Source organism: Leptonychotes weddellii, chromosome 7 (genome assembly GCF_054177405.1).
Source record: "Leptonychotes weddellii isolate Sample4059 chromosome 7, ASM5417740v2, whole genome shotgun sequence".
NCBI lineage: Eukaryota > Metazoa > Chordata > Mammalia > Carnivora > Phocidae > Leptonychotes > Leptonychotes weddellii.
Genome location: NC_138375.1, coordinates 73,941,833 through 73,955,746, shown reverse-complemented (window position 1 = coordinate 73,955,746; position 13,914 = coordinate 73,941,833). Strand labels below are relative to the sequence as shown.

The following is a 13,914-nucleotide window of genomic DNA, read 5'->3' as shown; positions in this document are numbered from 1 at the left end:
GTGGGAGAGTCAGTTTGGTCATACACATAAAAATGCTGACTTGCACAGAGTTAGCACTCTTAAATTTTAACTGTTCTTATTATCTTATCATCCCAGCAATTCTGTGGGCTGCATGCTATCAGTGTGTCCATTCTAAAATGAGCACAGGGAGTAAGAGCCTAAGGTGGGTCACATTATTAATAAGTGGCAGAGTAGGAAGAACCGAGACCTTACTCCAAAGCCCAAATGCTCTACCAAGTAGCAAACAGCATCACCACCCCTCTCCCAGAAAACTATTCCAAGGTCTAATCTGATCACGATTCTTCAAATGCTATGACTGATTAACATAGCACCCTTGCGGTTAATATTTGAAGTAAATAACCCAAGGCTGAAGACTGGAAAACAATCCACATATCCTGGTAGGGAGTGATAAGAGTGAAAGGTAACTGGTTGCAGGGCACATTCAATCCCAGCAGCCAGGTAGTGAGGTTTCTCTGTTCATCCTCTTGCGTTTTAATTAATTTTGATTGGTTCATTGTAATTCTCATAGTCAGAACCCAAGTTGAGGAGATTTGCTTACCACAGGCATACAGCTAGGAAATAGCCTACAGAATTCGAATTCAGTACATGTTGCTCCTAAACCATTAAAAAAAAAAAAAAATCTGTCCTTGGAGTAGCAATTTCAGGTCTTGGGCCAGTTCTTACAGGAGGTTTATAGCTTTGAGGAACATTGTTTCATTGAACTGTACAAATGAAGTGGGTAAATTACATGGACTAAAAAACATACCTAAATAGAGGCGCCTGGGTGGCTCAGTCCTTAGGCGTCTGCCTTCAGCTCAGGTCATGATCCTGGGATCCAGCCCCTCATCGGTCTCCCCACTCAGTGGGAAGCCTGCTTCTCCCTCTCTCACTCCCCCTGCTTGTGTTCCCTCTCTCGCTGTGTCTCTCTCTGTCAAATAAATAAATAATCTTAAAAAAAAAAAAACTAAATAAAGTTATTACAAAAAGAAAGAAAGAAAGAAAGGAAAAGACGACAAGGAAGTAAGTGGGGGAGTGAGAGAGGGGAGGAAGAAGGAAGGAAGGAAAGAAGGAAAATAAAACATGAGTAGCTAGAAAAATGTTTTCTAACTGGTCCAATAACCATTGTGTGACATGAGTTCAGTGAAGACCAGCAAAACTGGAAAAAAAAAATTTGTTTCTGGGTAAATGGGGTTAGAGCATGGTTGAGCCCACCTAGTTATGACCCTAAAGTGACCTCCCCTATTTCATCCCTCCACACTGGAGATGCCTCTCAGGGAGGCTGTTTACCTACCATTGATCCTTTGTTGTCTTCTTCCTGTATCTCAGCAAAGGGAGACAGGTTGTAAGTTTGTATGTGGGCTTTGGTTAGGCTAAGAGCGTAAGTTTTTTGTTTTTTTTTTTTTAAATAAACTTTATTTTTTAGAGTAGTTTAAGGTTCACAGTAAAATTGGGCAGAAGGTACAGAGATTTTGCATATACCCCTGCTTCCACATATGCATAGCTTCCCCCATTATCAACATCCCCTACCAGAGTGGTGTATTTGTTACAATTGATGGACACACTGATACATCATTATCACTCAAAGTCCATAGCTTATGTTAGAGTTCACTCTTGGTATTGTACTTGCTGTGGGTTTGTACAAATATATAATAATATGTATCCATTATTATAGTACTGTACAGAATTGTTTCACTGCTCTAAATATCTTGCCTGTTCATCCCTTTTCTGCAACCCCTGGCAACTACTGACATTTTTACTGTCTCCATAGTTTTATCTTTTCCAGAATGTCATATAGTTGGAATCCTATAGTATGTAACCTTTTCATGTTGGCTTCTTTTACTTAGTAATATGCTTCTAAAGTTCCTCCATGTCTTTTCATGGCTTGATGGCTCGTTTATTTTTAGTTCTATTCCGTGTCTTGATGTACTACAGTTTATTTTCAGGACCACCTACTGAAAGATATCTTGATTGCTTCTAATTGTGCAGTTATGAAGAAAGCTGCCATAAACATCCATGTTTTGTGTGGACATCAGTTTTCATCTCCTTTGGGTAAATACCAAGGAGTGCAATTACTGGATTATATATTACGAGTATGTTTCGTTTTGTCAGACTCTACCAAACTGTCTTCCAAAGTACCTGGGCCATTTTGCATTCCCACCAGCATGAAGGAGAATTCTTGCTCTGCATCCTTACCAGCATTTGGTGGTGTCAAGTGTTTTGGATTTTGGCAATTCTAATGGTTGTGTAGTTGTATCTAATTTTAATTTGCATAAAATATGATGTGAAGCATCTTTTCATAGGCATATTTACCATTTGTACATTTTCTTTGGTGAGGTATTTGTTAAGTTCTCTGGCACATTTTAAAATCAGATTGTTGGGCGCCTGCGTGGCTCAGTTGGTTAAGTGACTGCCTTCGGCTCAGGTCATGATCCCAGGGTCCTGGGATCGAGTCCCACATTGGGCTCCCGGCTCAGTGGGGAGCCTGCTTCTCCCTCTGACCCTCTCCTCTCTCATGCTGTTTCTCTCTCGCTCGCTCTCTAATAAATAAGTAAATAAAATCTTAAAAAAAAAAAAAAAAAAAAAAATCAGATTGTTGGTGCACCTGGGTTGCTCAGTGGTTAGGTGTCTGCCTTCGGCTCAGGTCATGATCCCAGGGTCTTGGGATCGAGCCCCGTCTTGGGCTCCCTGTTCTGCAGGAAGCCTGCTTCTCTCTCTCCCACTCCCCCTGCTTGTGTTCCCTCTCTCACTGTCAAATAAATAAATAAAATCTTTCAAATGAAATCAGATTTTTTTCTGATATTGAATTTTAAGAGTTCTTTGCATATTTGGGATAACAATCTTTATCAGATATATCTTGCTCTAATATTTTGCCCCAGTCTGTGGCTTGCTTTTGCATTCTTTTGACAGTGTCTTTCACAGAGCAGAATATTTAACTTTAATTAAGTCCTACTTATCAGTTTTTTCCTTGTGGGCTGTGCCTTGGGTGTTGTATCTAAGAAGTCATCCCTGAACCCAGGATCACTCAGTTTTCTACCATGGTATCTTCTAGGAGTTTTATAATTTTGCATTTTACGTCTAGGCCTGTGCTCCATTTTGAGTTAAGTTTTGTGAAGGTTATAAGGTTTCTATCTAGATTCTTGGTTTTGCACATGCAAAACAATGCTCAGTTGTTCCATCACCATTTGCTGAAAAGACTGTTTTTGCTCCGTTGCGTTGTCTTTGCTCCTTTGTCAAAGATCAGTTGACTGTATTTATATGGGTCTATTTCTGGGCTCTCTCTTGTGTTCCATTTATCTATTTGTCTATTTTTATAGACACCTAATACCACAACATCTTGATTACTATAGTTTTATAATTAAGTCTTGAAGTCAGGTGGTGTCAGTCCTCCAGCTTTGTTCTTCTTCAATATTGTATTCAGTATTCTGAGTCTTTTGCCTCTCTATATAAATTTTAGAATGAGTTTGTCTATATCCAAGAATAAAATCTCCAGGATTTTAACTGGGATTGTATTGAATCTATATATCAGGTTGGGAAGAATTGACATCTTGACAATATTGAATCTATCTATCCATGAACATAGAATATCGCTCCATTTCTTTAGTTCTTCTTGGATTTTGTTTTTAATCAGACTTTTGTAGTTTTCCTTGTATAGATTTTTACATGTTTTGTTAGACTTATACATAAGTATTTCTTTTGGGGGGTGCTAGTATAAATGGTATTATGTTTTTAATTTCAAATTCCTTTTGTTCATTGCTGGTATATAGAAAATGATTGACTTCTGTATATTACTCTTGTATCATGAAACTGCTGTAATTGCGTATTAGTGCCAGGAGTTTTTTGGTATGTTTTTTTAGATTTTCTACATAGATGATCATGTCATCTGTGAACAAAAGCAGTTGTATTTCTTTCTTCCCAATCTGTATACCTTCTATTTCTTTTTCTTATTGAATTAGCTAGAATTTCCAGGAAGATGTTGAAAAGGAGTAGTGGGAGGGGACATTCCTGCCTGGTACTTGATCTTACTGTGGAAGTTTCAAGTTTGTCATGGTTAAGTATGATGTTAGCTGTGGGCTTTTTGTGGATATTCTTTATCGAGTTGAGGAAGTTCCTCTCTATTAGTTTACTGAGAGTTTTTATCATGAATTGGTGCTGGATTTTGTCAAACGCTTTTTCTGAATTTATTGATACGATCACATGATTTCTCTTTTTTAGCCTATAAATATGATTGATTTTGTTAATTGATTTTCAGCTGTGCATACCTGGGGCAGATAAATCCACTTGGTCAAAGTGTGTAATTATTTTTGTACATTGTTGGATTTGATTTGCTAATAATCTGTTGAGCACTTTTGCATTTGGGTTCCTGAATGATATTGATCTGTAGTTTTCTTTTCTTATGACGTATTTGTTATTATTAGGGTAATGCTGGCCTCATAGAATGAGTTAGGAAGTATATTCCCTCTGTTTCTATGCTCCGAAGGAAATTGTAAAGACTGGTTTGGTAGAATTCACCAGTGAACCCATCTGGGCCTGATGCTTTCTGTTTTGAAGGTTATTAATTATTGATTCAATTTCTGTAACAGATATAGGCTTATTCAGTTTGTCTGTTTCTTCTTGTGTGAATTTTGGCAAATTGTCTCTTTTAAGGAGTTGGCCCATTTCATCTAATTATCATAGATGCAGTCATAGAGAGTTGTTCATTGTATTCTTTATTATCCTTTAAATGCCCATGGGATCTTTAGTAATGTACCCTCTTTCATTTCTTCTTGAAGAATTGACCCCTTTATATTTATGTAATGCCCTTTCGTATCCCTGGTAACTTTTGTGCCTTTAAAGTCTGCTCTGCCTAAAATTAATATAGTTTTTATCTGTTTTCTTTTGATTAGTGTTAACATGATACATCTTTCTCCATCCTCTTAGTTTTAATTTAATTTGTGTGTTTTATATTTAAAGTTATGTGCCTTGTTTTTTGATCCACTCTGACAATCCCTGTCTTTAAATTGGTGCATTTTGACCATTGACATTCAGTGATGACTGATACACTTGGATTAATATCTACCATATTTGTTACTACTTTTTATTTTTTTGCCCTGTTCTTTGTTCCTATTTTTGTCTTCCATTCTTCTTCTGCCTTTTGTAGTTTTAATTGAGCATTTTATGAGATTTAGTTTTTTCTCCTTTCATAGCATATCAGTTCTTTTTTTTTACTTTTTTTAGTGGTTGCTTTAGAGTTTGCAATATATGTTTACAAGTAATCCAAGTCCACTTTCAAACAACACCGTACTGCTTCACAGGTAACTAACAAACTAATCTTAATTTCTCCCTCCTATTCCTTGTATCATTTTTGTTACTCATTTCACTTATAGATAAGCATACATATGTCCATATATGTACCTAAGTATATGTAATCAAATATATTGTTGCTGTTATTGTTTTGAATAAACTGCTATCTCTTAGATCAATTATGAATACTGGCAACAAATTCCTTCAATTTTTTGTGTGTCTAGGGAAATTCTATTTCTCCTTCACTTTCACAGGGTAATTTTACAGGGCAGAGAATTTTAGTTTGATGGGCTTTTTCCTCTCAATGTTTTAAATATTTTAGTCTGCTCTCTTCTTGCTTGCACGGTTTATGAAGAGAAGTCAGATATAATTTTCATGTTTGTTCATCTATAGGTAAGATGGTTTTTCCTCTGTTTTCTTTCAGGATTTTCTCTTTCTCTTATATTTTCTATAGTTTGAAAATGATATGCCTAGATATAGTTTTTTGGCATTTATCCTGCTTGATGTTCTCTGAGCTTCCTGGATCTATGGTTTGGTGGCTAATATTAATTTGGGAAAATTCTTAGTCATTATTGTTTCAAATATTTCTTTTATTCCTTTCCTTTTTCTTCTCTTTCTGGTATTCCCATTATGCATATGTTCCATCTTTTGTAGTTGTTCCATAGTTTTTGGATATCCTGCTCTGTATTTTTTTTCCCATCTTTTTTTTTTTTCTTTGCTTTTCAGTTTTGGAAGTTTCTATTGAGATATCCTCAGGCTTAGAGATTCTTTCTTCAGTCTTAGTCCATTTGGGCTGCTTCACAAATTACCATAGACTGGGTATTTTATAATCAACAGAAATTTATATCTCACAGGTCTGGAGGCTAGAAAGTCCAAGATCAAGATGCTAGCATGGTCAGGTGAGGACTTTCTTCCTGGTAGCTGGTGACTTCTCACTGTGTCCTTACATAGTGCAAGGGGTTAGTGAGCTCTGGGGGTTCTTTTATAAGAGCAGCACTAATCCTATTCAGGAGGACTCTATTCTAATGACCTAATCACTTCTGAAAAGCCCCACTTTCTCACACCTTCACACTGGGCATAAGAATTCCTACCTGGGAATTTGCTGGGGTGGGGGGTGCATTTAGACCATAGCACACGTCAGTCTACTAATGAGCCCATCAAAAGCGTTCTTTATTTTTGTTACGGTATTTTTGATCTCTAGCAGTTCTTTTTGGTTCTTTCTTGGAATTTGCAACCTTCTGCGTACATTGCCCATTTGTTCTTGTGTGCTATTTTATCCACTAAAAACCTTAGCATATTAAGTATAGTTGTTTTAAATTCCCAGTCTGATAATCCCAACATCCCTGCCCTATCTATATCTGGTTCTGATGTTTTCTCTCTCTCTTTTCCAATTGTGTTTTTTGCCTTTTAATAGGCCTTATCGTTTTTTCACGATATACTGGGTAACTGTGACAGACAAAACTTCAGTAATGTGGTGGTAGGATGTGTGGAGGGAGGGAAGCCTTCCACAGTCCCTTGAGTAGATGTCAGGTTTTAGTGAGCTTGTGCTTCTGGACTGTAAGCTTCACATGTCACCACCCCCACCCCCGGCCCCCAGCCAAGCACAATAGGATGGCTAGAATTGAGTTGGGTATTTCCGTTTTCCCTTGTGGAAGATTACGGAAGTCAAAATTGGGCTTTCCCCTCCCCCCAGGTCAGTTCATTTCTGATAAAAGCCCAGCAGCTTAGGCCCCAATTAGAGTTCACTCCTGAGAATAGACCTTGTTAATACAAACAGAGTGTTCTGGCATATTTCAAAGTTGTTTTTTATCCCCCTTCCCCTGCTGGAAGCACAAGGGGACTTTTCTCCAGTATTCACTGTGAGATCCTTGTTAGAACACCAGGAAGTAAACCTTGCCCAAGTGTGGGGGCCCCCTGATGACAGGGTCCTCTGTAGTCCACACTGAGAGTCCAGCAATTCACCAGCTACAGTTCAGGTTTCCCTCTCCCGGCTCTAATTCTCATGGAGCTCTCGGCTCTGGTCACTTGTGATTCTCTGTATCGGCCTATCGGCCTTTCCAATTTGGGGGTCAGTGGTTTATCCTGTGACGTCGTTCCTCTTATGGATCTAAGGAACACTGTTAATGTTTCAGTTTATTCAGCATTTTACGGGCTGTTGAGATGGAATGTCAACTTCCAAGCTTCGTACATATTGAATTGGACACTGGAGGTCCTCAAGTGCATGTTTTTAAAGTCTATCAGATAAAACGCTTAAACTCTCAAAATGAGTGCAAGTCCCACAGCCAGCACATAGCGTAGCCCAACCTCTCCCAAACTCATTTGACCATCAAACCCCTTTTGTCATGTAACATTTAGTAATGTGGCACGGAGCCAGTGTTCTTGAGAACCCGCTCTGGGAAACTCTGAGCTAAGAGACAGTCTGTGATGGAGAAGAATCAGAGCATGTCTTATGGCTCAGGGCCCAGAGGCCTGCAAAGGCCCTTCAACCCTTCCTTTGGACCAGGAAACACAGGTAGGTCTTCCTCACAATGAAAGGCCCAGTGAAGGGCAGCGTGGTTATCATTATGTGTCCCTGGAAGCCGGCTGGGCTCAAATCCTGGCTTTGCTGAGAGACCCTGGGCAACTTACTTAACCTCTCTGTGTCTTGGTGTTTTACATCTTTAGAATGGAGAATGATGGTGATAGTATTTGGCTTATAGGGCTGCTGTGAGGATCATATGAGTGAAATGTGTTCAAAACTTAGAATGAGCTTGGCACCTGGTGAGAGCAGCTGGGTCTTTCTAAGCTCCTTTTGTCATAGCATGCAGACTTTTACATTCTATTTCAGCTAATAGGTAGATCCTGTAGCCCTTCAAAAATACCTAGGAAACGTGGGAGAAAATTCATTCTATACTGACTTTTGGGTGAGTTAACCATTACCTGATACTACTTTTACACTGTAGCTGTTTTCTAGATTCTGATCTATCTAAGCAGAAAGACTGAGGACCAGTGGTGTTGGCCATCTCTTTGCTACAGGGCAAGAGTTTCTAATATTTCCAAACTTGTGGACCACCCCCCTCCCCATGTTTTCAGGATTAAAAGATGGGGCAGACCATGGCCTTTCCACATGTAGTGGTTGTGCTTTAACCATTGACTGAGAAAACAGTAATGGTCAAAAGCTACTGTAAATGCTGGGATGCTTTTTTTTTACAGAGTAAATTAAGTATTGGGGCGCCTGGTGGCTCAGCCTATCAAGTGTCCGACTCTTGATCTCAACTCATGTCTCGATCTCAGGGTTGTGAGTTCAAGCCCCACGTAGAAAAATAATAATATAAATTAATTAAGTAAGTAAACTAAGTATTTTGAATAATTATATGTACATGCAGTGATTCTTTAAATGAATTTATATTTTCTTCCCTGCTGCGGCTGCCATACAAGAAAATAAACCAAGAAAAACTTCTAACTGGGTAAACCAATTGTTCACCTTTATTGAAACATCAGAAAAAAACAGATGCAGTAAAAGATACATGGAAAGGCACCTCTTTATATATACCTGTGGAAAATGGGAATATCTGTGTGTATTCTCGGACCCTCTCAATAGCCCTGAGACCATGCCAGGGCTCTGCAGCTCACAGGGCCCACTCTCTGGAAGTCAGAGAATAACCAGTGGAGAGAATATGCTGAAGATGATCTCATTAGTGGGGAACACATATCCCTCACTCCTCAAATTCCTATAAAGGGGGATTTCTCTTCTCTTGCCAGCTCAGGGTGTGTTTGAAGGGGCACTTTGCTTTCATTGCTCCATCCTTCATTTGGACAAGGGGAATTTTTCTGGTTATATTAGGGACAGTCTGTCAGCCATTGGGCCATACCTGGGTGGGGTAAGTTGTCCTCAAAAGTGGCCCAGAGCCACATTTATCCCCTCCAGCGGTTCTGCCTGCCTCAGGTTTCCTGGGTTGGGGAAAGAAGCACAGCTCCTTTCTGGTTAGTGTGCATTTTGTCTGTCTCAGTTTATACCCACATTCTGCCCTTTGGGGAGGCAGCCCGTATATCCATCCTTTTCTTCCCTTGCACTCTGTGGCACTCTCCAGTCATCCGGTGACTGGGTTTGCGAGTGACATCTTCCAAGCAAGTGGCTGGTTCAAGGCAGTCCGAGTCAGCTCTTGCCACACATGGGGGTTGCATCCGAGATGCGAGGGGACAGCCCTGCTCGTGGCCACAGCTTCCAGCTGAATTCTCTGACTTCCCAGGAGTTGTCGGCTCTTCATTCCCAGAGTGGATCCTTTGGTCCCTGTTTGACACCTTTGGTTAGAAGTCAGGGCAGATTGTGTTAAAGAACATTCATACCTGATCCTCAGGATGACTTGGAAGAATAATAAGGAAAGGCCGTAGAAAATCCCCACCTTAAAAACAACTTGTAATTTTACTTATAAAGTATGCCAAGTTTCACAAGGCACCCAAGAGAAAATCGAGAAGGTAGTGGTTTTGCTCTTTCCTGAGAAAGCTCGGCCGTGGGCACCCAGAGGCTCCAGCCCTGTTGGCAAGGAGGGAGGACCTTGACTGGGCAGGAAGAGCAAGAAAGAACCAAACCCCAGTTGTGCCGGGTGCATCCCCAGAAAGGTGACACAAAGTTCTGTACTTTCATTGGCTCTCCTAATTCCCCTTCCTCTCTTCTCCCCCCTTCAGCTTTGCACAGCTCACCAGAAGTCACCTGGGGACAGCAAATATAAACCTGTGTGTAAATCTAGACCTGTGTTTAAGTATCACCGGTGTTTAAATGGACCAGGCTAGAATTCTCTTCCATTAATTTGTAGGAGTAAATTTTACCCATTCAAATGTTGAATGTATTTAATAAGAAAAGACTGCTATTAACATAAGAAAGAAATTTGACTTAAAATATTTCAGGAGGCCGGTTCTTTAACATATTTCCCAGAACCTGCTAACAGCAGCTGTGGTACAGTGAGTTAGGGAGCGTGGCTTTCTCTTAGAACCGAATGTTAAGATAATGGCCTAATAATATTCACTGGGGATATAAATAGTGTGATCTGGGCCGCACAGACCCATTTATCACCCTAGGTGTTATTTCCCCTTAAGGGCCATCTTTGGATAGCCTTGAACTTGGAAGGATGGCTGTCCCATTCCAAGGGCCAGGCTGGAAGCAGCAAATCTACAGCCGTTATTCAAATGGGACATGTGCAGGAGACTGAATCACTTTCTTTTTAAAGTGAACAGAAGGAGTAGAGCTTTGGCTCTGAATTGTTTGCCTGGTTATTCTTGTTGCTCTTTCTGCCAACCCCTTGTGCCAACCTCTTGGTGCCCTTCAGATGATATTCCTTTCTCTTCCTGCATATCACACAGAATTACTCAGCAAGGAGCTGATGGGTAACAGGAGATTACGGGAGAGACTGCACACTGGCCTGGGGGCTGCCAAATCCCTTTCCCCTGCTTGGCAGCCAGAACCTGGTGCCCAGACCCAACCCCTCAGCTGTGAAAGTGGGGAAACCCAACGGCTTAAAAGAAAAACATCCAGAACTAACCGTTGGGGGATCCTCACCTGATCATTCATTCATTCATCCATCCAAACATCTAACAGATATTATCAAATGCCTACTATGGGCAACCAGTCTTCTCAATGCTGCAGATAGAGCAATAAATAAACAGACACAGATTCCTGGCCTCAAGGGGCTTACATTTTAGTGAAGACAGACAGCAAACAAAATAAACGGCATGCTATATTAGGTAATGAATGCTATAAAGAAAAATAAAACAAGGAAGAGGGATAGGGAATGTCAGGTGAAACTTTAAAGAGGGTAATGTGGGAAGCCTGTTGAGAAGGTGACATTAGCACAAAGACTGTGGTGAAGGTCACCAGTGGATGAACCCAGTCTATGCACACAGATCTTCTAACCAGTTTTTGGTGCCTCATTCTTAAATAGGTGCAGATAGCCAGATCTCAAATGTTCAGGGTAGAACATTGACTGGCCTTCAAATATAAAGCAGAAATAGAAAATAGGGACTCAGTGGGAAAAGAGAGAATGCAGGAGGGCGCCTGGGTGGCTCAGATGGTTAAGCGTCTGCCTTCGGCTCAGGTCATGATCCCAGGGTCCTGGGATCGAGTCCCACATCGGGCTCCTGGCTCAGCGGGGAGCCTGCTTCTCCCTCTGACCCTCTCCCCTCTCATGCTGTTTCTCTCTCGCTCGCTCTCTAAAAAATAAATAAATAAAATCTTAAAAAAAAAAAAAAAAGAGAGAGAATGCAGGAATCAGAAGACAGCTTTTAGAAAGCCCCAAGTATAATTAGTATCTTTGAGAGATTAAAAAAAAAAAAATGTGTTTGTATTCATAATACAAGAACAAGAGGAAAAAGAAAAAAACAACTAAGAACAAGAAAGAACTCTGGGAAATAAAACAAATCACAGTTGGAAAAAATTCAGTAAAGAAGTTTTAAAAAATCACAATAACCTCAGAGAGATAAGATACTGCATTCATGAAACAAAGACAATCTTATAAAAATAGGACATTCAAATAATACTGAAGACCTGTTGGCAACTAAGAACCTGATGTCAGAAATTAAAAACTCACCAGAAAAATAAGAAGATAAAGATGAGTAGATCCCTCAGGGGAAAAAATAAGAGAAAAATAGAACAAGAATTAAAGGACAAGTCCAGGAAAGCCAATGTTTGACTACTAGGAGTTCCACACAGAGAACACAGAGAAAATGGGAGGGAGGAAAGTATCAAATAATTCAATAAAACTGCCTATGGACCCTCCAAGCCTCCATGTACTCCCCAAAATGTATGAAAATAAATAGACCCTCCCCACGGCATATCACCATGATATTTCAGAACATGGGCCTTAAAGGGAAGATTTTATATGCTTCTGGAGTATAGAACAAGTAAGAAAACCAAACAGGTCATCTACAAAAGACCAAGAATGAGAATGGCTTCAGACTTAGCAGCAGCACTGCAAACAGTAGACCAAGAGCCGTGTCTCCAAACTTCTGGAGGAAAATGACTTCCAACTAGAAGCTATAGTCAGATGAACTATCAGTCAAATAGGAGGGTAGGTACAATAAAAGCATTTTTAGACACGCAAGGTTTCAAAAAATTTACCTTCCATGCTTTCTTAAAAACCATGGAGGATATAGGTCTTCCAAAATAAAAAAGAAGACTAAAAAAGAGAAAGACACAATCTGCCAACTTTCCTTCTTTCTTTTGGCGTAGACCTCTCGGAGTTTAGCTGGGCAAGGGGTTTCCCAGTGGGGACAGCATGACCTGGCCTCCCCTGCAGCTAACTGGGGCGGTAGACCCAGTTCTGGCCAATGGGGCGTGAGCGGAAGTGGTGCGTACAAACTTTGGGCTGACTGTGACTTCGTGGAGCAAAGCCTCCTGCCTGCCTCTGGACTGTCCGGAGAGAGAGTATGCCTTTGTTAAAGCAGTTTAGCTGTAACAAATGTATACGGACAGAGGGAAGTAGGAGAGCCAGCCCAGGAGAGAAACAGAGTAGTCAGAATGGCAGTGAAGCGAGATCCCAGGCAGAGAGCCGTGCCCGGACATAGAGGGCAACCAGCCCAGACTGCAGCCGTTGATGGCTCTCTAGTTTGCATCTTTTTTTTTTTCTAACTTGAGCAGAGAGTGCCCAGATGAGCCCGAAGCAGACTCTTACCTGTACTTAGCTTGCCCTGTGCTGGCGATGTTTCCATTCTTCGCACCACGCGTTGCGCTCGCTGAGGGTCCAGGCGTGCCGTATTGCCGCGCGAGTGCTGTGCTTTGACCCGCTGCTGATGGCTGGCGGGCGGCTGCGGACGGAGAAAACGCTTAGCAGCCCACGTCCATGGACTCTCTTTCTGGGCGATGCCCAGGACTTGTTCCCACACTGGCTTTCCCACCAGGGGGTACCTGGGGTCCCCAAGGACTCATTCAGGGCCACCCCTCTGGTAAACTCCCAGGGAAACCGAAGCCAGTGGAAGACTCTGAGCCTCTGTTCAGCTTATCTTCTCCTGGGGCCATTCACCTGATGGTGATAATATTGCCCTTGCCTTACACAGCTGGGTTGGTGTTTGTTACTGCTTTTCCAAAACTAAAATGTGTTGCTTAGGGATATTTAGGGAGTAAGGCTATAGAGAAGCATAAGAATGATTACAACAAAAATGAGCTAGTGGTTACTTCTGTGGAGGGAGGAAGGGGATATGTTGGGAAGAGGCACATGCGCCTCTCTGGTGCTTTATCAGTACCTTAGAAGGGCTCTGTTAGAGAGGGGTTTCATTTCTTAACCTAGGAGGCAGATATATGGCTGGTCATTTACACAGAACTATGCATTCTACACACTCTTATACAGGTCTAATAGATCTTACATTTTTTTTTAAGATTATTATTCATTTGAGAGAGAGAGTGCAGAGCGAGTAAGAACACAAGTTGGGGGAAGGGGCAGAGGGAGAGGGAGAAGCAGGCTCCCCGATGAGCAGGGAGCCGGATGCAGGACTCGATCCCAAGACCGTGGGATCATGACCTGAGTGGAAGGCAGACACTCAAGCGACTGAGCCACCCAGGCACCTATCTTACATTTCTTTTTTTTTTTTTTTTTAAGATTTTATTTATTTATTAGAGAGCGAGCAAGAGAGAAACAGCCTGAGAGGGGAGAGGGTCATTGGGAGAAG

General features: G+C 41.2%; 1 long non-coding RNA gene across 1 annotated transcript; it reads right to left on the bottom strand.

The window, feature by feature from the left end:
- Positions 1 to 8,723: 8,723 nt before the first annotated feature.
- Positions 8,724 to 13,876, bottom strand: LOC145722648 (uncharacterized). The gene is made up of 2 exons (XR_014147051.1): positions 12,924 to 13,876; positions 8,724 to 9,561 (listed from the first exon to the last, which is right to left on the bottom strand). It is a non-coding gene; the product is annotated as an uncharacterized LOC145722648 (long non-coding RNA).
- Between the last annotated feature and the right edge of the window lie 38 nt (positions 13,877 to 13,914).